This window comes from Heterodontus francisci, chromosome 43, assembly GCF_036365525.1.
Source record: "Heterodontus francisci isolate sHetFra1 chromosome 43, sHetFra1.hap1, whole genome shotgun sequence".
Taxonomy (NCBI): Eukaryota; Metazoa; Chordata; class Chondrichthyes; order Heterodontiformes; family Heterodontidae; genus Heterodontus; species Heterodontus francisci.
Genome location: NC_090413.1, coordinates 23,488,298 through 23,511,325, shown reverse-complemented (window position 1 = coordinate 23,511,325; position 23,028 = coordinate 23,488,298). Strand labels below are relative to the sequence as shown.

The 23,028-nt window shown below is 46.0% G+C and overlaps 1 long non-coding RNA gene across 2 annotated transcripts in view; it reads left to right on the top strand.

Moving 5' to 3' along the window:
* Positions 1–423: 423 nt before the first annotated feature.
* Positions 424–23,028, top strand: part of LOC137355718 (uncharacterized) — a 57,887-nt gene continuing 35,282 nt past the window's right edge. The window contains exons 1-2 of one of the 2 annotated variants that reach the window (XR_010970960.1): positions 424–655; positions 8,107–8,272. This is a non-coding gene — a long non-coding RNA (uncharacterized lncRNA). The remainder of the gene's footprint in view (positions 656–8,106; positions 8,273–23,028) is intronic. The other variant, XR_010970961.1, reaches the window with a different exon arrangement.

The window sequence follows — 23,028 nt, the reverse complement described above, 5'->3', positions numbered from 1 at the left end:
TAGTGCCTTTAACATCCCAAGGCACTTCAAATAAGAATTATAGACACAATTTGACATCGAGCCGAAAAAGGAGACATTACGACAGGTGACCAATAGCTTGGTCAAAGAGGTAGGTTTTATGGAATGTCTTAAAGGAGGAGAGAGAAGGAGAGAGGTTTAAGGAGGAAATTCCAGAGCTTAGGGCTGAGACAGCTGAAGACTCCAACTGTGGAGTGACGGAAGTGGGGGGAGGGGGGAAATGAAGGTATGCTGAATAAATGCAAGTTATTACCATTATGATATAATGCATCTTATACATTATGCATTAATCATAAACACAAACGTAGCATATTACAGCCTTGTACAACAATTGCAGAACATCGAAGGACATATTTCTCTCTCTCTCTCACTCGCTCTCTACCCTCCCCCACTTCCCATACAGATCGAGGTTTTCTTGTGGTCCAGGCTGTTTCCGTCGCTCTTCCAGATCCAAACTTCCTCCGCCTCATTCATAAATAACACGGCCTCCTTTGCATTAAAACCTCTCGAGGCCCTTCCACACGGTGAGTTACTTCTGAAGCACATGGAATCTTATGTGGGCGTGTGACGACAGAGCCTCTTTTTTTATCTGTTCACTTCCATCCCATGAGGCAACAGCTCTGAACCTTGGCTGTAGGTGAGTGACCGTCAAACGTTCCTATGTGACCGACGCTCTGTAAATATTGGCACACTCCCACATCATCCTGAAACTGCTTAACAATCCAGTCGATGCCCTAAAGGTAGGGCAAGAAACATTTTTCGGTATCAGTATCGAAACAGTGAGTGACAAGTACAGTGATTGTGAATAGAACTTGCATTTATATAGCCCCACTCCAGAGACTTGAGCACATAATCCAGGCTGACACTCTCAGTAGCGTACTGGGGGAGTGCTGCACTGTCGGAGGTGGCGTCTCTTGGACGAGACGTTAAACTGAGAGCCCTACTGCCTTCTCAAGTGGACATAAAAGATCCTATACCACTATTTTGGAGAAGAGCAGGGGAGTTATCCCTGATGTCCTGACCAATATATATCCCTCAATCAACATCGCTAAAACAGATTATCTGGTCATTACCACATTGCTGTTTGTGGGAGCTTGCTGTGTGCAAATTGGCTGCCGCGATTCCTACATTATAACAGTGACTGAACTTCAGAAAATACTTAATTGGCTGTAAAGTCCTTTGGGATATCCTGAGGTCATGAAAGGCACTATAGAAATGCACATCTTTCTCATGAGATGCAGCAAATTTCCAACAGTCTTTTGCTTTTATTTCTAAACTTTAGAGTTCTGAGTCTGGTTGATTGTAGGCAGGGTGCCTGGGTGTTTTTGAATTGGGGAAATTTTATTGTAGAGTTCTAGGAACAGAAAGTGAAAAGAGTTACTGTACACAAAGATCCCTGTATGTGCAGACTCAAGCTCCTGTTTTCCTTTTGTTCTCCAAAGCTCAGTCAATCTGTTGCGTCTACTCTGATAACTAGGGTAATTCCAAAACTCAGATGTGTTGATTCCGTAATTTCAGTAACTGAGCTTAAATATTTCACCAGCTCAGTCCCAAAGTCCTTGGCAGCTCTCCAGAGTAACTGCAGAAAAGAATTAAATATAAACTTAAAGTTCAAATGCCCCGATACTTTATATGGGGGGAAAAAAGAAAGATTTGCATTGATATATCTTGTTTCACAGCCTCAGGATTTTAAAAAATTATTCGTTCATGGGATGATGGCATTGCTGGTTAGGACAGCATTTATTACCCATCCCTAATTGCCCTTGAACTGAGTGGCTTGCTAGGCCATTTCAGAGGGCATGTAAGAGTCAACCACTTTGCTGTGGGTCTGGAGTCACATTTAGGCCAGACCAGGTAAGGACAGCAGATTTCTTCCCTAAAGGACATTAGTGAACCAGATGGGTTTTTACAACAATCAACAAAGTGCTTTACAGTCACAGAAGGCTGGTCCGACAGTGCTGGTTCAGTGCAGTTTGGGTCAGCGTAGTTTGAGTCAGCGTAGTTTGAGTCAGCGCAGTTTGGGTCAGCGCAGTTTGGGTCAGTGCAGTTTGGGTCAGCGCAGATAGGTCAGTGCAGTTTGGGTCAGTGCAGTTTGAGTCAGCGCTGTGGGTCAGTGCAGTTTGGGTCAGTGCACTTTGGGTCAGTGCACTTTGGGTCAGTGCACTTTGGGTCAGTGCACTTTGGGTCAGTGCACTTTGGGTCAGTGCAATTTAGGTCAGCGCTGTGGGTCAGTGCAGTTTGGGTCAGCGCAGTTTGGGTCAGCGCAGATAGGTCAGCGCAGATAGGTCAGCGCAGTTTGAGTCAGTGCAGTTTGGGTAAGTGCAGTTTGGGTCAGCGCAGTTTAGGTCAGCGCAGTTTGAGTCAGTGCAGTTTGGGTCAGCGCAGTTTGGGTCAGTGCAGTTTGGGTCAGCGCAGTTTGAGTCAGTGCAGTTTGGGTCAGTGAAGTTTGGGTCAGCGCAGTTTAGGTCAGCGCAGTTTAGGTCAGCGCAGATTGGGTCAGCGCAGTTTGGGTCAGTGCAGGTTGAGTCAGCGCTGTGGGTCTGTGCAGTTTGGGTCAGCGCAGTTTGAGTCAGTGCAGTTTGGGTCAGCGCAGTTTAGGTTAGCGCAGATTGGGTCAGCGCAGTTTGGGTCAGTGCAGGTTGAGTCAGCGCAGTTTGGGTCAGCGCAGTTTGGGTTAGCGCAGTTTGGGTTAGCGCAGTTTGGGTCAGCGCAGTTTGAGTCAGTGCAGGTTGAGTCAGCGCAGTTTGGGTCAGCGCAGTTTGGGTTAGCGCAGTTTGGGTAAGTGCAGTTTGGGTCAGTGCAGGTTGAGTCAGCGCTGTGGGTCTGTGCAGTTTGAATCAGTGCAGTTTGGCTCAGCGCAGATAGGTCAGTGCAGTTTGGGTCAGCGTAGTTTGAGTCAGTGCACTTTGGGTCAGTGCAGTTTGGGTCAGTGCAGTTTGGGTCAGTGCAGTTTGGGTCAGTGAAGTTTGGGTCAGCGCAGTTTGGGTCAGTGAAGTTTGGGTCAGCGCAGTTTGAGTCAGTGTAGTTTGGGTAAGTGCAGTTTAGGTCAGCGCAGTTTAGGTCAGCGCAGATTGGGTCAGCGCAGTTTGGGTCAGTGCAGGTTGAGTCAGTGCAGTTTGGGTCAGTGCAGTTTGGGTTAGCGCAGTTTGGGTCAGCGTAGTTTGGGTCAGTGCAGGTTGAGTCAGCGCTGTGGGTCTGTGCAGTTTGGGTCAGTGCAGTTTGGGTCAGCGTAGTTTGGGTCAGTGCAGGTTGAGTCAGCGCTGTGGGTCTGTGCAGTTTGGGTCAGTGCAGTTTGGGTCAGCGTAGTTTGGGTCAGTGCAGGTTGAGTCAGCGCTGTGGGTCTGTGCAGTTTGAATCAGTGCAGTTTGGCTCAGCGCAGATAGGTCAGTGCAGTTTGGGTCAGTGCAGTTTGGGTCAGCGTAGTTTGAGTCAGTGCAGTTTGGGTCAGCGCAGTTTGGGTTAGCGCAGTTTGGGTCAGCGTAGTTTGGGTCAGTGCAGTTTGGGTCAGCGCAGTTTGGGTTAGCGCAGTTTGGGTTAGCGCAGTTTGGGTCAGCGCAGTTTGAGTCAGTGCAGTTTGGGTCAGTGCAGGTTGAGTCAGCGCTGTGGGTCTGTGCAGTTTGAATCAGTGCAGTTTGGGTCAGCGCAGTTTGGGTCTGTGCAGTTTGAGTCAGCGCAGTTTGGGTCAGCGTAGTTTGAGTCAGTGCAGTTTGGGTCAGTGCAGGTTGAGTCAGCGCTGTGGGTCTGTGCAGTTTGAATCAGTGCAGTTTGGCTCAGCGCAGTTTGGGTCTGTGCAGTTTGAGTCAGCGCAGTTTGGGTCAGCGTAGTTTGAGTCAGTGCAGTTTGGGTCAGTGCAGGTTGAGTCAGCGCTGTGGGTCTGTGCAGTTTGAATCAGTGCAGTTTGGCTCAGCGCAGATAGGTCAGTGCAGTTTGGGTCAGTGCAGTTTGGGTCAGCGTAGTTTGAGTCAGTGCAGTTTGGGTCAGCGCAGTTTGGGTTAGCGCAGTTTGGGTCAGCGTAGTTTGGGTCAGTGCAGGTTGAGTCAGCGCTGTGGGTCTGTGCAGTTTGGGTCAGTGCAGTTTGGGTCAGCGTAGTTTGAGTCAGTGCAGTTTGGGTCAGCGCAGTTTGGGTTAGCGCAGTTTGGGTTAGCGCAGTTTGGGTCAGCGCAGTTTGAGTCAGTGCAGTTTGGGTCAGTGCAGGTTGAGTCAGCGCTGTGGGTCTGTGCAGTTTGAATCAGTGCAGTTTGGGTCAGCGCAGTTTGGGTCTGTGCAGTTTGAGTCAGCGCAGTTTGGGTCAGCGTAGTTTGAGTCAGTGCAGTTTGGGTCAGTGCAGGTTGAGTCAGCGCTGTGGGTCTGTGCAGTTTGAATCAGTGCAGTTTGGCTCAGCGCAGATAGGTCAGTGCAGTTTGGGTCAGTGCAGTTTGGGTCAGCGTAGTTTGAGTCAGTGCAGTTTGGGTCAGCGCAGTTTGGGTTAGCGCAGTTTGGGTCAGCGTAGTTTGGGTCAGTGCAGGTTGAGTCAGCGCTGTGGGTCTGTGCAGTTTGGGTCAGTGCAGTTTGGGTCAGCGTAGTTTGAGTCAGTGCAGTTTGGGTCAGCGCAGTTTGGGTTAGCGCAGTTTGGGTTAGCGCAGTTTGGGTCAGCGCAGTTTGAGTCAGTGCAGTTTGGGTCAGTGCAGGTTGAGTCAGCGCTGTGGGTCTGTGCAGTTTGAGTCAGCGCAGTTTGGGTCAGCGTAGTTTGAATCAGTGCAGTTTGGCTCAGCGCAGATAGGTCAGTGCAGTTTGGGTCAGTGCAGTTTGGGTCAGTGCAGTTTGGGTTAGCGCAGTTTGGGTCAGCGCAGTTTGAGTCAGTGCAGTTTGGGTTAGCGCAGTTTGGGTCAGCGCACTTTAGGTCAGCGCAGATTGGGTCAGCGCAGTTTGGGTCAGTGCAGGTTGAGTCAGCGCTGTGGGTCTGTGCAGTTTGAGTCAGCGCAGTTTGGCTCAGTGCAGTTTGGGTCAGTGCAGTTTGGGTCAGTCAAGTTTGGGTCAGCGCAGTTTGATATCAGTGCAGTTTGGGTCAGTGCAGTTTAGGACAGCACAGTTTGGGTCAGTGCAGTTTGAGTTAGCGCTGTGGGTCAGCGCAGTTTGGGTCAGCGTAGTTTGATGTCAGTGCAGTTTGGGTCAGTGCAGTTTGGGTCAGCGCAGTTTGAGTCAGCGCAGTTTGGGTCAGCGCAGTTTGGGTCAGCGCAGTTTGGGTCAGCGCAGTTTGGGTCAGTGTAGATGTTGTGTATTTGGATTTCCAAAAGGCATTTGATAAGGTGCCATATAAAAGGTTACTACACAAGATAAGAGCTCATGGTGTTTGGGATAATATATTACCATGGATAAAGGATTGGCTAACTAACAGGAAACAGAGTTGGGATAAATGAGTCATTTTCAGGTCAGGGTTCAATGCTGTGGCCTCAACTATTTACTATCTATATTAATGACTTGGATGAAAGGACAGAGAGAATTGTAGCTAACTTTGCTGATGATACCAAGATAGTTGGGAAAGCTAGTTGTGAAGAGGACACAAAGTGTCTGCAAAGGGAGAGAGGTGAACTGAGTGGGCAAAAATTTGGCAGATGGAGTATAATGTGGGAAAATGTGAGGTTATCCACTTTGGTAGGAAGAATAGAAAAGCAAAATATTATTTTCATGGCGAAAGACTGCAGAATGCTGCGGTACACAGGGATCTGGATGTCATCATACATGAACCACAAAAAGTTAGCATGTAGGCACAGTAAGTAAGTAATTAGGAAGGCAAATGAAATGTTGGCCTTTATGAAGTATAAAAGAAGGGAAGTCTTGCTACAACTGTATAAGGCATTGGTGTGACCACACCGAATGTAGTACATACAGTTTTAGTCTCCTTATATAAGGAGGGATATACTTGCATTGGAGGCAGTTCAGAAAAGGTTCACTAGGCTGACTCCTGAGATGAAGGGGTTGTCTTATGGGGGAAGGTTGAGCAGGTTGGGCCTATACTCATTGTAGTTTAGAAGAATGAGAGCTGATCTTATTGGAACAAATAAAATTCAGAAGGGGCTTGACAGGATAGATGCTAAGAGGATGTTTCCCCTCGTGGGGGAATCTAGAACTGGGAGCACAGTTTCAGAATAAGGAGTATCCCATTTAAGATGGAGATGAGGAGGAATTTCTTCTCTCAGAGGGTCATTAACCTTTGGCATTCTCTACCCCAGATAGCAGTGGAGGCTGGGTCATTGAATAAATTCAAGGCTGAGTTAGACAGATTTTTGATCTACAAGGGAGTCAAAGGATATGGGGGAGCAGTCAGGAAAGCGGAGTTGAGACCACAATCAGAGCAGCCATGATATTATTGAATGGTGGAGCAGGCTCAAGGGGCCGAATGGCCTATTCCTGCTCCTATTTCTTATGCTTTTATGTACCACAAGTCTGAATGATACTAGTAAAGACCAGGAGTGGACAGCGCAGCTCATTGCTTCTGTAGTATTTGTGAAGTGTTGCAGTTTGTAATTTGAGGTTCCCCGTACCATGGGCTGAATTTTAATTGCGCACCGCATTCCTCGGTGGCGTGCTTTCAACTCGGCGGCCTTCCAAAACAGAAAGGCTGCCAAGGAGCCCCCGCGATATTTTGCGCGAGGGCTCATTTAAAAAAAGGGGGGGCGGATCAGCTGCCCCCGATGACGTGTAGGGGTGGCCACTGCGTCCCCAGCAACGGCGTCACTGCGGCGGTGCCAGCGCCATTTTTAAAGGGCTTCAAGCCCTTCAGTTACATTGTAGAATTTAAAGGTTCCGATCTCCGGGAATTAAAAATAAAATGTTTTGTCGGGTGTCAATCATGTATCCCACCCCCACCCATGGCTAAATCATACATTAATTGCCCTCTACCGCCATGATAAAATTTTATTAGTACCAAGAACATTCTCGCCCGACATTTGTTCCCTTTGACCCTCAACCCCTTCTCACCATCCCCACAGCCAATAATAAACGTTTTCCCCGCTCCACACCCCTCCCGCCCTGAAAATTTTATTCCTCCCCCCCTCCCCACCAGGTTCTCGCCTCAGAAACTGCGGAGTCCCGAAGGCGCGCAGAGGCCGAACGGAGGCCGTAAAATCGGCATGGGACGTCCGCTGCCTGCAGGTAAGTTTATTAGCATCTCATTTATGTTCATTTGGATATGCAAATGAAGGGCCTGCCGCCAGGCGGCGGGGAGGCTGCACCGAGGTCCCCCCGCCGCCGGTATTATGCGGCGGGCCCTTCTCGACGTCGCGGGTCAAGGCGGGCTTCTCCCCGCAAAATTTTACCGGCGCCTATGCCGCGACCCGCGGTGTCGAGGGGCCGGTAAAATTCAGCCCTATAAGTTCCCATTCTCATTCTTCTGGGAGCTACGAACTTCCCTCAGGAAGATGGAGGGAAAATCAGTAAATCAAGAAGAGCCCTTCTGTACTGGCAGCTCTCACTCACCAGAGATTGGATTAAAATTGTCACTTCAGGACTCTTACAGCCAGCAGATTAGAGAAGACATTCATCCCAATTAGCTTGGGGTGAATTTGAACAAGCTCCTTTCTTTTAAAAAGGGCAAGGCTGCATTAGTGAGCTTTGCTGGGAAGGACTGTACTGTAAATGTACCAGCCTCCAGGGAAGCAGACATATTCCTAATCTTGAATCTCACTTGCGGTTTGTCATTTTTGCGCCCATATCCTCAGTCACAATTTAGGTAATCATGGCATTTCAGAGCCATTCAACATTTTAACGCCTTTAATCATGGCTCATTTCAGTCTTCACTCTCTTGAGAAGAGTTCACACTATCTCAGCCTATTCTGAGTCCATTGAGTCCCAGAATTATCCTTCCTCCTCCACTGATGGACCAGGAACAATTTCCACTGCAATAAAACAGCACCATCTTACTCATCTCCTGAGGAAGCCACCAAGCTTCCACGTTTTGTTCTGAAATAGATGTGATTAAAATCAAAGTCTTTTGTTATCTCTTGCCCCACCCCCACCTCACTTGCTTATAACCTGTGACATTTTTAATATTTGTCAGTTCCGAAGAAGGGTCACTGACCCGAAACGTTAACTCTGCTTCTCTTTCCACAGATGCTGCCAGACCTGCTGAGTGGTTCCAGCATTTCTTGTTTTTATTGCAATTAAAATCAGCTGGAATTCAACCAATGGCAGCTAACACTAAATTAACGATCCCAAAACAAAATTGTCAAAGTTCTCCAGTGGGAAGGTGGGAAAACAGAATCTTCTGAAAATCAAGGTAAAGTTTTGAATCTGTGCCTTTCAGTCCTAAGCAACTGCATTCACACATGACTTTCCCCATGGTGCTCAGTGGCCTTGAATGGCCCATATTCTGTAGAGTTTCTGTTTATCTATCCCAAACCTCACAAACACTACGCATTTTTGCACTTGGTGTGGTCTCATGGGCAGCTTGGCATTTGCCTCCTGATATGATGCCACTTGGTGCCATACTTTCCACTATCTTGGGATTAAGAGCCCAGGCTTTAAAATGAAGTCCTCATTCATTAGTGGGGTAAAGCTTCCCATAGTGTCAGGGTTCAAAGGTACTCCATGTTTCTGGGAAAGGGGTCACCACTGTCCCAGCTGTTTTTTGTAGGCAGCTACAAGTCTGAAAGCACTAACCTCTCAGAGGTACATAGTTCCCACCATCAGGCCAGAATTGCTAAGAACAGGGAATACCTTTGTGTTCCACCCCAGCCCACATGAAGGGCTTAAATAGTTTCCTCTCTTGCTCCAAGTGTCTATATGGATCCTGTTACTGACTGGCATAGGACCATGAAAATAAATAAGAGAGGATTAATTGGCAATAAGTTGACAACCTCATTCAGCAAGGTTACAAAGATGTAAGAAATGGAAGGTCACAGCAACATAGTAAAGGAGACGCCTCTAGAATGGGCTAAATAGAGTGGGTTTGATCAGAACAGAGGGATTTTGACCTTGCATTTAACTGAGGTAACTGAGCTTGTAGTATTTATCATTGGAGGGAATCCATAGGAAGAACCTCAACTGTCCATCAATGATAGACCACTTCTTATTCGAGCTGTGACAAAGCAAGGATTTCCTTCCTCAATCTATTGTGGGTTCTGTATCAGATATTTAGAAATGCTTTACCGCATGCTTTGTCATCTTAAAGGGATTTGAATAAGCATCTGAAAAGGAAAAAGGAAGAATACAAAGAGACACAGGGAAAGAGTAAGGGCTGAATTTTACAGAACCCCCTCCCGACGTTGGGGGTCGTGGCAGGGAGGGGGGTCTGGAAAGTGCCTCCGGAAGAGGGCCGCCACGCACCCTGACGCCGGGTAGGCCTGACTCGATATTGCCAAAGGTGGCGAGGACTTGTGGACGGCCCCCATCCACCCACCCCCCCTGCCGCTCGGCGACTGGACTGCCATTTAAATATTTAAATTAATTATAATCAATGAATTAATGAGACCTACGTTCCTGCCATCTGTCCGGGGAACCAAGGCAGAACACTGGTGTCTGTCGGGGGGAGCGGAGTCAAAGTAATATCATTGGTGTAGAAGATGGTGGGAAGGGTTATACTTTAAAGTTTATGTACATTGCAGCGGGGGTCGGGGGGGGGGGGGGTGGTGGGAATGGTCGGTGGACAAGGTAAGTGTTTCCGGGGGGAGATGGCAAGTAACCTAATTTAATTGCCATTGTGGGGGGGTGGGAGAGAGGAAGAATAAATGCATTTCTTTATTAAATGTCTCTTTAAATATTTAAATGGAACAGTAGGGCTCGAAGCCCTTTAAAACTGGCGTCAGTGCCTGCGTACAGGCAGCTGACGCCATTGCTGGGGACGGTCAGCCCACCCACTCCATGTCATCGGGGGTGGAGGGGGGCCCACCCTGGCTATTTAAATGAGCCACCGCACTTAATATCGCGGCAGCTCTGTGACGTGCAGCCCGCGTGGGTATGCCGCCATTGATTTCGCCCGCCGCTGATTTCGGCAGCAGGAGTAGAAATTTCAACAATTCCTGTTGAAGAGCTAGCACCATCACAGATTCAATGGGTTGAGTGGTCGCCTGCTCTGCTTTTTCTGTTAGCAATTTTCAGTTTTTAAAAAATGATTTGTTTATTCAATAATTGGCCACATTTTTCATGTGATTGACTCTAGTCATAACTGTTTTTAAAATTAATAATTACAACTAGTTTAACATTACAGTTTAGTCCTATAAGATCAAAGTCAAGCTATGTGCTTAAAAATTTTTTAGATTGCCCAGCCAATAAAAGGATGCAGGATGCTTTCTGTGCTTAAAATAATTCAAACTAACAGATCATTTGAAATACGTGACTTAGAAATAACAGGAGCAGAAGTGAAAGAAAAGTAAGAAAGAAAGAGCTTGCATTTACATAGCGCCTTTCAAATCCAAAGTGCTTTACAGCCAATTGAGTAGTTTTGAAGTGTACCCACTGTTGTAATGTAGGAAATGCAGCAGCCAATTTACGCACAGCAAGATCCCGCAAACAGCAATGTGGTAATGACAAGCAAATCAGTTTCCGTGATGTTGGTTGAGAGGTAAGTATTGGCCAGGATGCCCATGCTCTTCTTTGAAATAGTGCCATGGGATCTTTTGCAGCTGTTTCTCAGTCTGTCAACTGTGCTTTTTGCGTACAAGTCCAGAAGGTAGTGAGTTCAAGCCCCACTCCAGATAGTTGAGTACATAACCTAGGCTGCTGCTCCAATGTAGTACTGAGGGAGTATTGCACTGTCAGAGGTGCCATCTTTTTTTGAGTGAGACATTAAACCAAGGCCCTGTCTGCACACTCTCAGGTGGATGTAAAAGTTTTGTCCACTGTGTGGGCAGACAGGACCATAATTTTGTGGTATACGAGGACATGTGAAGACTGTGAAGAGCTTCCGGCTGCTGAAGGACTGAGGCGAATCAATCACACTCAGTAGAAAATTAAACCTTGTTGCATAAGAGCTCAGCAGTTAACTTTGTTTTGATTTACAATCTAAATAATAACAAAAAAAAATTCTCAGGCGACCGAATTGAAGCTTTCAAGGTTACAAAGGCGACAGATCCAGATAAAGGATTTGATCGTCAGGAGCCACAAGTTAAAAATTAGGAAGTTAGGAGAAAGAAAAGAAATCAAAGCGGAGTTTACTTTTACCAGAAAGGGTAATAGAATTGTGGAATAAGTCACCAGAGAAAGCAACTGGGCACAGTGTAAAAGGGCCGAAGAGTATATTGGACATTTATTTATTTTTTATTTATTTAGAGATACAGCACTGAAACAGGCCCTTCGGCCCACCGAGTCTGTGCCGACCAACAACCACCCATTTATACTAACCCTGCAGTAATCCCATATTCCCTACTACCTACCTACACCAGGGGCAATTTACAATGGCCAATTTACCTATCACCTGCAAGTCTTTGGCTGTGGGAGGAAAACAGAGCACCCGGCGAAAACCCACGCGGTCGCAGGGAGAACTTGCAAACTCCGCACAGGCAGTACCCAGAATCGAACCCAGGTCCCTGGAGCTGTGAGCCTGCAGTGCTAACCACTGCGCCGCTGTGCCGCTGTTTCTAGTAATGAGAAGGGGTTGAGAGATATAGTGAGAAATCACCTGGCCCCTTGTGCATATCCCTATTTACCACTGGTGGCCGTGTCTTCAGCCCTCTACACTCTAAGCTCTGCTATTGGGGAGTCTAGATCTAGGGCGCATAGTCTAAAAATTAGAACCTGACCTTTCAGGAGTGAAATTAGGAAACACTTCTACACACAGAGGGTAGTAGAAGTTTGGAACTCTCTTCTGTAAATGGCAATTGATGCTAGAACAGTTGTTAATTTTAAAACTGAAATATTTGTTAGCCAAAGATATTAAGGGATATGGGGTATATGGAGTTAGGTTGCAGTTAAGCTATGATCTCATTAAATGGTGGAACAGGCTCAAGGCGTTAAATGACCTATTCCTGTCCCTATGTTCTTATATCCTCCTTCAACCTCTCCACCTCCCCTTAAAATCTATCATTGATCAAGCTTTTGGCCACCTGTTTGAATGTCTTCTTCTTGGGCTCACTGTCTGATAACACTCAAATGAAACGCCTTGGGACATTTTAATGTCTATTAGCAGAAAGGGACAGGCTTGCCAACACCCACGAAAAAAAACGGTATTTTAAGTACTCTGTGGGATAATTGTATGCCACCTTCATCTCAAATTCCACTCTGCTATTTTAGATGAAATATTGACCTGTTTTGAATAAGTGAGTTAAAAACTCCACCAAACTAGCAGAGAGCGGACTTTTACACAAGCATTAAATATTTGCATACGATAATCACACAGCGTATTTTCAAAGCCATCGTTTGTTTCCCAAATGCTGCATTAAATGTGTTGGAGAGGCCGTCTAGCCAATCTCCTCTGCTTCTGTAGTCTCACTGTCCTTTACCTCTCATACAAAAAACTATCAACCCTTTCTCAGAAATGTAGAAGATTTCTACTCACGCCAGTTTCACGTTCACTCAACTCCTGTAGGATTTTCCCTAGTGCTAAATTTGTAGAATCAGTACAACCCACTAGGAATGTCAGTTTGGCTCAGTTGGCTCTGAGTCAGAAGGGTTGTGGGTTCTGAACCACAGATATCCACCTTCTCACTCCATCCCTCAATCCCTCCTCTCACCAGAAATCCGCCCAACCACCTCTTGTGCTGCACTCATATGATTCAATGGTTCTCAGTTAATTTCAGTCTTAATTTATGTTACAGTATAACAGATTGTGGGGGGTGGTGGCCAGAAGTCATGAGTTTAAACTGTGTGCGAGTGGGAATAGGCTGGATTTCGGACAGTTCTTTTCCCAGCGAGGAGTGAGTTGTCGGCTGGTGCAGTGGAAGCTGACTCTCCGCCTTCAAGAGGGAGCTGGACCAGTTCCTGACTGGAGCAGAGATCACATCATATAGAAAGTGAGTGTCTTTATAGATAACGTTTGGGCCATGTGGTCTCCTAAACTGGGTTCAATCGCCTGAGGGACGCGGAGAGGATTTTTTTTTCACATACTGGCCCTGGGTTCTTTGCCTCTCCCAGGAGATGACGTGGCTGTGGAGTATCTAGCCACAGTGCTCCATGAGCAGGGGACAGGCTTGATAGACCAGCAGGTTGTTTCCTGCCCATCAATGTTGCATCTTCGTACGTCTCTTTCGTTTTGACACTTTCACCGGTTTCCTTTTTCCAAGTCCAAGCTTTCCCTATAACATTCCAGGAATCCCCGTAGAGGTGGGATCAGAGGTATTCCCTGCGCAGCACGGGAGTGCGGCAGGAACTAGACATGCTGCTAGCAAAAGCGTGGAGCTGTCGTGCTCAAATCTGGCAGTGGGTCGGTGACACTGATTTGCACACACGCCTTTAACAGCCAGTGTTCCGTGGGTGTGATTGAGTCATGTGGCAATGACTGCAGGGAAATGTAAAAAAAAATCACATCAGCTGTTTTTCTCTACATCTCTCTCCACTTGATGGGAGTGAGTCATTTTTGTGAATTTGTTTATTTTTTTGAGGGATAGAAAAGCTCCTTGAACAACTTCCATCAGAGAGTTGAGCATAAAATGGGTCAGTTTTGTGTTTTTTTTAATGGTTTTCTACGAAGAGTTTAATTTGAAACTTTATTTGAAAACTCAGGAAAAAATTGACTTGCTTTAGTTGCTGAACCTTTCTATAAAAGATGTCCACAAGTTAGGCATTGGCTGGCGGCCAATCTTTCAGCCAATCTTCCCAGCTGTTAATACAAGTGCTCTCTTTCAAACATCAAACTGCTACCCATGCAATCGTTTCTTCTGTTCTAACATTGTTTCAGTGGCATCCTACAAAAAGCAGTGAATTTGCACACAGCATGTTTCCACAAACAGCAATGAGATAAAAGACTAGTTCAATCTGCATTACAAAGGAAAAAGCAAGTCTTGCATTTATATGGCACCTTTCACGACCTCAAGATGTCCCAAAGTGCTTGACACTGATGAAGTACTTTCTTCAGTGTAGTCACTGTTGTTATGTAGGAAATGCAGCAGCCAAATTGCTGGCTCCCACAAACAGCAATGTGATAATGACCAGTGATTTTGGTTGATGGATAAATATTGGCCAGGACAGCAGGGAGAACACCCATACCATTCTTTGAATAGTGCCACGGGATACTTTATGTCCACCTTGTCAGACAGATGGGGCATCAGTTTAGCGCCTCATTCAAAAGATGGCACCTAAGACAGTGCAGCTGTCCCTCAGTACTGCACTGGAAGTGTCAGCCTTAGATTATGGGCTCAAGTCTCTGGAGTGGGACGTGAAGTCCATAATCTTCTGACTCAGAGACAAAGTGCTACCAACTGAGCCAAGTCACCACCTAATTGAATTTCATGTTTGAAATTCAATACAAATATTAATTCTTTTAAAATAAATACAGGAATTTCATGTGAACCGATTCATATATTTCTTGTTAAAATTTCACAGTGCAGTTTCAACCCACTATTTAGATTTTTTTAATTGATTCATTTGTGGCATGCGGGAGTCGCTGGCTAGGCCAGCACTTATTGCCCATCCCTAATTGCCCTTGAGAAGGTGGTGGTGAGCTGCCTTCTTGAATCGCTGTAGTCGGTATGGTGTAGGGACACCAACAGTGCTGTTAGGGACAGAATTCCAGGAATTTGACCCAGTGACAGCGAAATAGTTCCAAGTCAGGATGGTGTGTGACTTGGAGGGGAACTTGCAGGTGATGATGTACCCATGCGTCTGCTGCCCTTGTCCTTGTAATTTGTAGAGGTCATGGTTTGGAAGGTGCTGTCGAAGAAGTGCTGCCACTGTGTGCTTCCACTTGCATCGGTGGTGGAGAGAATGAGTGTTTAAGATGCTTGATGGGGTGCCAATCAAGCAGGCTGCTTTGGTGTTGAGCTTCTTGAGTGTAGTTGGAGCTGCACTCATCCAGGTAAATGGAGAGTATGCCATCACACTCCTGATTCGTGTCTTGTAGATGGTGGAAAGGCATTTGGGACACAGGAGGTGAGTTACTCGTTGCAGCCACAGTATTTCTTTTTATTCGTTCGTGGGATGTGGGCATCACTGGCTAGGCCAGGATTTATTGCCCATCCCTAATTGCCTTTGAGAAGGTGGTGGTGAACAGCCTTCTAACTGAGTGGCTTGCTAGGCCATTTCAGAGGGCATTTAAGAGTCAACCACACTGCTATGGGTCTGGAGTCACATGTAGGACAGATTTCCTTCCCCAAAGGACATTATTGAACCATATGGGTTTTTACACCAATCAACAATAGTTTCACGCTCACCAGCTTTTTAATTCCAGATTTATTAATTGAATTAAAATTTTAGCATCTGCTGTGGTGGGATTCGAACCCATGTCCCCAGAGAATTAGTCTGGGCCTCTGGACTACTAGTCCAATGACATTACCGCTATGCCATGGCCTTCCCTATGGCTGGTCCAGTTAAGTTTCTGGTTAATGGTAATCTCCAGGGTGTTGATGGTAGGGGAATTCAGTGATGGTAATGCTGTTGAATGTCAAGGGGAGCTGGTTAGATTAAATCTTGTTGGAGATGGTCATTGTCTGGCACTTGTGTGGTGCGACCGTTACTTGCTACTTATCAGCCCAAGCCTGAATGTTGTCAGGTCTTGCTGCATGTGGACACGGACTGCTTCATTATCTGCAAAGTTACAAATCATACTGAACATTGTGCAATCATCAACAAACATCCCCACTTCTGACCTTATAATGGAGGGAAGGTCATTGATGAAGCAGCTGAAGATAGTTGGGCTTGTGACACTGCCCTGAGGAACTACTGCAGGATGTCATGGGGCTGAGATGATTGGCCTGCAACAACCACAACCATCTTCCTTTGTGTTACGTATGACTCCAACCTGTGGATAGTTTTCCCCTGATTCCCATTGACTTCAATTTTATTAGGGCTCCTTGGTGCCACACTCGGTCAAATGCTGCCTTAATGTCAGTTCAGTGCATATGGAACCTCACCACCACCAGTGCACTGTGGCTGCAGTATGTACCACCTACAGGGTGCATTGCAGCAACTCACTGGTTTATGTCAACATGCCCTCCCCACCCTGTGACCTCAACCACCAAGAAGGGTGACAGCAGCAATGCCGTGGGAACAGCATCACCCTCCTGCAAGTTCCCCTCTGAGTCACACGGCACCTGACTTCTACTCCCTATCTAACGCCATTATAGAATGAACCATCACCATGCGGACTGTTGAGGCCCATCAAGGAGGCTCGCTGCCATCTTCGCAGGCCAATGGATGCTGGCCTTGCCAGTGAGGCCCACATCCTGAAAATGAATTTTGCAAAATCTCATCACGTGATTGTCAATTGAGCTCCTTTAACCAGGTCAGGCTTTGGTGTATTTTTTTTTCTCAACATTTCCTCAGTCGGAGTCTTTGATGAGAAAGGAGGAACTTTTCTAGCAAAAAGACTTTGAAGTACAACTCCTGTTTTCAGAAACTGGATTTTAACCCTGCCTCTCAGGTATTACAGGAGATCGCTCCTGCTACTCTTTGCTGAACTCTTTCTATTCCTGTCTCTGAGGTATTTTCCATGTTTTTAATTCTGCTGCCCTTTCCTTGTCATATTATTGAGTCTCCACCATTGTCACTTCATTTAGATGGAAGCAGATGGTTAGCAAGTCCTATGATGTCATTGATATTGCAAAATCAGAGCCGCTCTCCTTGTTCAATGCTCTATGGATAGTCTCTTCATCAGTCCTGATCCACAGCACACAACAGAGAATGGACTGTTATGTCAACTAGACTCAGTAGGTAACACCCTTGTCTCAGGGTTCCTGCATCAGACCAGAACTTGAGAACTGCTGCATTGTTTCAGCGCAGTACTGAGGGAGTGCTACACTGTCAGAGGTGCTGTCTTCTGGATGAGTCATTAAACCGAGACCTCATCTTAAAACTGAGGCCCTGTCTGCTCCCTTAGCTGGATGTAAAAGATCTCATGGCGTTACTTCAGAGAAGAGCAGGGAAATTCTCCCCGATATCCTGGCCAATATCTATCCCTCAACCAACACCACTGAAAAAGATTATCACATTGTTGTTTGAGGGAGCTTGCTGTACACAAATTGGGTGTTGCAATTCCTACATTGCAACACTAACTTACAGTAACAGTAACTACATTTCAAAAGTACTCCACTGGCTGTCAAGCACTTTGGAGGTCCTGCGAATATGAAAGGCACTATATAAATGCAAGTTCTATCCTTCATGAAAATGCAAAGTTGTCCATTTTGGCAGGAAGAATAACAAAGAAGCATATTATCTAAATGGTGAGAGATTGCAGAGCTCTGAGATGCAGAGGGATCTGGGTGTCCTAGTGCATGAATCGCAAAAGGTTAGTATGCAGGTACAGCACGTAATTAGGAAAACCAATAAAATGTTATTGTTTATCGTGAGGGGAATTGAATACAAAAATAGGGAGGTTATGCTTCAGCTATACAGGGCATTGGTGAGACCACATCTGGAGTACTGTGAGCAGTATTGGTCTCCTTATTTAAGGAAGGATGGAAATGTGTTGGAAGCAGTTCAAAAAAGGTTTACTGGACTGATACCTGGAATGGGTGGGCTATCTTAGGAGGAAAGATTGGACAGGCTAGGCTTGTATCCATTGGAATTTAGAAGAGTAAGAAGTGACTTGACTGAAACTTGACTGAGGGGCCGAGTGGCCACTCCTGCTCCTAATTCGTATATTTGTATGTTCAGATGAGATATAGAAGTGAGGTCCCATCTACCTGTTGATGTGAAAGAGGAGCAGAAATTTTAACCCACACCACTGAAGGACAGACTGTCAATTGTGCAACCTTCTTCATGCAGAATTTCTGTTGTTGCAAATACCAGTCCCTGCTCTCCCATTTAGGTTCTGAGGTGTTTAGAGATTGCAGTACTGTGATAAGGCATTATATGAATGCAAGTACGTCTACACTGGAGTTCAGGCATCAGTATAGATCCTGTACAGAACTAACGGGGCATCAGGTTAATATTTACTCAGGGATCTTGTAGAATACCTGCACACATTGCTTAAGCCAGAATTATTTTGAAACTGGATTAAGGATGTCCTCTGTGCGGACCCTTACCACAGCATGGCTCACTTCGGTTTTTCACATCCTCATTACACTGTTTTTTATATAACCTGGCTTTCACTTCACTTGCAACAGACCTTGGCACAGTTCATGAGCACTAGTTATGATCTTTCACTTCCGCAAAGAGGGGGTTGAGGGAGGTCAAATTTTGCTGACACAGTCTTTTTCTGATGCTCAATTCTGTTTTCTTATAATTGTATTTCTTCCACTCTTCACTCCAATAGCTGTCGCTCAGTGGGCAGCGCTCAGAAAGTTGTGGGTTCAAGTCCAGAGACTGGAGCACAAGATCTCGGCTGACACTCCCCAACAGAGTGCTGAGGAGGTATTGTTCTTCAGATGAGACAGATGAGATATTAAACCGAGGCCCCCCAGGTACATAAGAGATCCCATGGCACTATTTTGAAGAACAGCAGGGGAGTGATCCCCGGTGTCCTGGCCAATTTTTATCCCTCAATCAACTTTGCAAAAACAGGATTATCTGGCCATTGTCTCATTCCTGTCTGTGGAAGCTTGCTGTGCACAAATTGGCTGCTGATTTTCCTACATTAAAACAGTGACTACACTTCAAAAAGAATGTACTTTGTTGGCTGTGAAGCACTTTGGGAAGTCCTGGAGGCTTGAAAGGCACTATATAAATGCAACTCTTTCCTTCATACCTGGTTTGGTTTCAAGGTGCAGACTAAAAAGCAGCAAGTTCACAGCACATTACCTGCACATTCTATTCTATGATCCACATGATGCCCCTGCCCTGTGTGTGGGGTGCCAGTGGCTGATATAAGCACATGAATTTGCTGTGGCACTGCCACAGCTGAAGCTTGTTTTCTGGCCCACTTGAAACTCAGTTCTACTGAAGACAATTGGAGCTAAATATCAGGCAAGGGGTATAACAGATGGCTGATGAAATACACACAGAAACATAGGAGCAGGAGCAGGAGAAGGCCATTCAGCCTCTTGAGCCTGCTCCACCATTCTATTAGATCATGGCTGACCATTTACCCCAACTCCACTTTCCCACACTATCTCCATATCCTTTGATATCATTAGTATCCAGAAATCTATCGATTTCTGTCTTGCACATGCTCAACAATTGAGCTTCCACAGCCCTCTGGCACAGAGAATTCCAAAGATGCACCACCCTCTGAGTGAAGAAATTCCTCCTCATCTCAGTCTTAAATGGCCTACCCCTTATTCTGAGACTATGTCCCCTGGTTCTAGACTCAGCCAGAGGAAACATCCTATCTCCATCCACCCTGTCACGCCCTGTAAGAATTTTGTAAGTTTCAATGAGATCACCTCTCTTTCTTCAAAACTCTAGAAAATACAGGCCCATTTCCTCAATCTCTCCTGATAAAATAATCTCGCCATCCCAGGGATTAGTCTGGTGAACTTCTGTTGCACTCCCTCTATGGCACGTATATCCTTCCTTAGATAAGGAGACCAAAACTGTACACAGTACTCCAGGTGTTTTCTCACCAAGGCGCTATACAATTGCAGCAAGACATTTTTACTCCTGTACTCAAAGCTCCTTGCGATGAAAGCTAACATACCATTTGTCTTCTAATTGCTTACTGCACCTGCATGCTAGCTTTTAGTGACTCATTAACAAGGACACCCAGGTCTCTTTGGACATCAACACTTCCACACCTCTCACCATTTAAGAAATACTCTGTCTTTCTGTTTTTCTACTGAAGTGGAGAACTTCACACTTATTCACATCTGCCATGTTCTTGCCCACTCACTTAGCCTGTCCAAGTCCTCTTGAAGCTTCCTTGCATCCTCCTCACAACTTACATTCCCACTTAGTTTTGTGTCATCAGCAAATTTGAAAATACTACATTTGGTTCCCACATCCAAATCATTTATATAGATTGTGAACAGCTGTGGCCGCAGCACTGATCCTTGCGGTACTCCACTAGGAACAGCCTGCCATCCTGAGAATGACCTGTATACACCTGCTTTTCGTTACGGCAGAAGACAAGTTTCTACCCACTGAAATTTGGCTGCTAACCTGGTCTGACCCTTTAAGACCATGACTCTAAACAAGAAAATCCAAGTAAATGTATTTGTAAATTGCTGAGGCCACTTTTACCTGTAAATTTCAGGCTCCCGGTCAAAATGTTTGGCACCTTGAAGATTAATGGACACACATTAGATTTGCATACCTATAGAGATGCTTATTACTCAGTTTACTGGCACACAGTGTGTTAAATGGAATACACAGAGGGTAGGCGAAAACCCAAAGCTTCAAAAACAGCTTCGCAAGTGTGGCTACCACTCATGTCTTCTTGTAGCAAATTCCTGTACCTACTTCAGGAAAGCCCTGCTTCCCCAGAATCAATCCTCAGTGTCACCTTCCAAATACAAAATTGAAAAGGATCCACATTTAATAACTGGAGAAGGGTGGGTGGGTAGACAAAACTACACAACAATAATTATCTCAAGGGATTTGCATGTTGCCACAAACCATGAGTGAATCCAAAGCAGTTTGTTCTCACAAGCTGAGATTTCCATTGTGGTTCCTCCTACACACATATGATTTATTTATGATATATATATATATTAAAAACTGGGTTTTAAATGTACACAAAATAAGTGAAGCCTGCAGCTGTCATTGCAAATATCAACAGCAATGAGGTTTCATTAAATCAATTTGTGATATGGTGTCACTGTTAAATTAAACTCGGATTTATGCACTAGATATTGACTTGTTGGGAATTACTGGGAAATAACACAGCACCACATATTAATAGCAGTAAGCTTGCAGGGAGTAGCAAAAATTGGGGGGTGTGGGGTGGGGTGGCCCTGCTGGGTGTGGACGATTACAGAATTACTCCTAATTAGCACAGTACTGTTCAGAATCATAGAATGATGCAGGATGGAAGGAGGCCATTCAGTCCATCATGCCTGTACTGGTGCTTTGGCAGAGCTATCCAATTAATCCCACTCTCCCACTCTTTCCCCATACACTGTAATATTTGTTCTGTCAAGTATTTATCCAATTCTCTGTTATATAACAACGAAAGCAAAATACTGTGGATGCTGGATATCTGAAATAAAAACCGAAAATGTTGGAAACTCTCAGTTGGTCAGGCAGCATCTGTGGAGAGAGAAAAACAGGCTTAACAGTTTGGAGAAGTCACTGACCCGAAACGTCAACTCTGTTTCTTTCTCCACAGATGTTGCCTGGCCCACTGAGTGTTTCTGCCATGTTCTGTTTTTATATTATCCATCAATGTGTTTTAATACTATTCTGCCTATTATATAAAACAGTTCTGTGTCCTTTATTATAACATTTGCCCTGTTTATTATGTGGCACTGTTATATAGCACTGCTCTATGTATTACTGCACTCCCGTTGACACTCGTAACACTGTTTTGTGCCTTGTGTAGTACTGTCTATATTACCCAGCACTGTTATGTCCAATGTTCCCTCTAATTTTTCTTTGTTGTACGCAGCCAGATGGCTGCGTGGCGGCATGTATCTTAAAGAGTATGTTGGTTGTGCACGCCTTTTTGTTGCACTGCACGGTGCATTCCAGATTTCTGCATGGCTGTGCACCCATGCAGCTTAGAGGCAACATTGTTCTATCTATTATATAGCGCTGTGAGACGCCATTGCTCTGTGTGTTACGTAACCAACCTTTGTCTGTGCCCAATGGTGTCATTGTGGGTCAGCGGTAGGATCCTTGCCTCTGAGCTAGGTCAAGGAATCAAGCCCCACTCCAGAGGCTTGAGAACAAAACCTAGGCTGATACTTCGGCTGGGAATTTATCTAGGCAACAGGGGTCTTGACTTCCAGAAAAAGCACCACCGCGAAGCCCGCGTTGCCCCTTCTGTAGGAAGACCGCTGAGTCAAGTGCCAATGAGGCACTTAAGTGGACAGTGGCGAGCCTTCCACGGGATCAAGGACCCGGCCTCTGAGAGCTGCTGGCCAATCAGAAAATGGCATATCTTTAACTGAGCAATGCCACCGCAGAGGCAGTGGCTGCTGCCAGTGGAGCACCCACCCGAGGCCCAGGAGTGGGGCTGGACCCAGGCCACAGGTAGGTCAGGGGGGGAGGGGTCTCGTGGGGTGGGGGTCATGGGGGCAGGGTGTGGGGGGGGTCGGCCACAAGGCCAGGGGCTCTCAGTGGGCCCCCCATTCACAATGCCAGGTCCCTTTTTCAGGCACTGTGCCTTTTAACGAGGGAGCCCCCCGACCCCCGCCCCGGAGCGGGCAAACAACCCTCACGGTTTTTCTTGCTGTGTTGCCCATGCGGCGACAGGCCCGCCACTCGGCTAATGCAGTGGTGGCAATTGGAAGCCTTTAATTCGCCATTATTTCCCACTTAAGGGCCTCAATTGGCAGTGGGGCAGGAAGGTTGTTCACAGGCCTCCCTGCCCCGGACTTAATTTCGGCGGTGGCGGGTCCCCTCCCGCCACCATCCCACCTGATTACATGCTCTCCCCACCTCCAAACCCGTGGCGGGGGAGAGCATAAAATTCCCCCCTTCCAGTGCTATACTGAGGGAGTGCTGCACTGTCAGAAGTGCTGTCTTTCGAATGAGATGTTGAACCAAAGCCCTGTTTGCCCTCTCGGGTAGTACTATTTGACGAAGAGTAGGAAAATGCTCCCTGGAGTCCTGGCCAATATTTATCCCTTACCCAACATCAGTGAAATACACATATTATTTGGTCATTACCACAATGCTGTTTGTGGTAATTTCCGACATTACAACAGTTACTACATTTCAAAAGAACTTTGTTGGCTTTTAGACTTGAGGTTGTGAAAGATGCTATATAAATACAAATCATTCTTTCAAGCTTCCCAGGGAGGGAAGTTTTGCTGAGTTACACTGTATTGTGTTTTTGCAGAATACAATCTTGTCTTCGGAAATGATGCTGAGGGGCTGGGCAGTGAAGAGGAGATGTAGTTC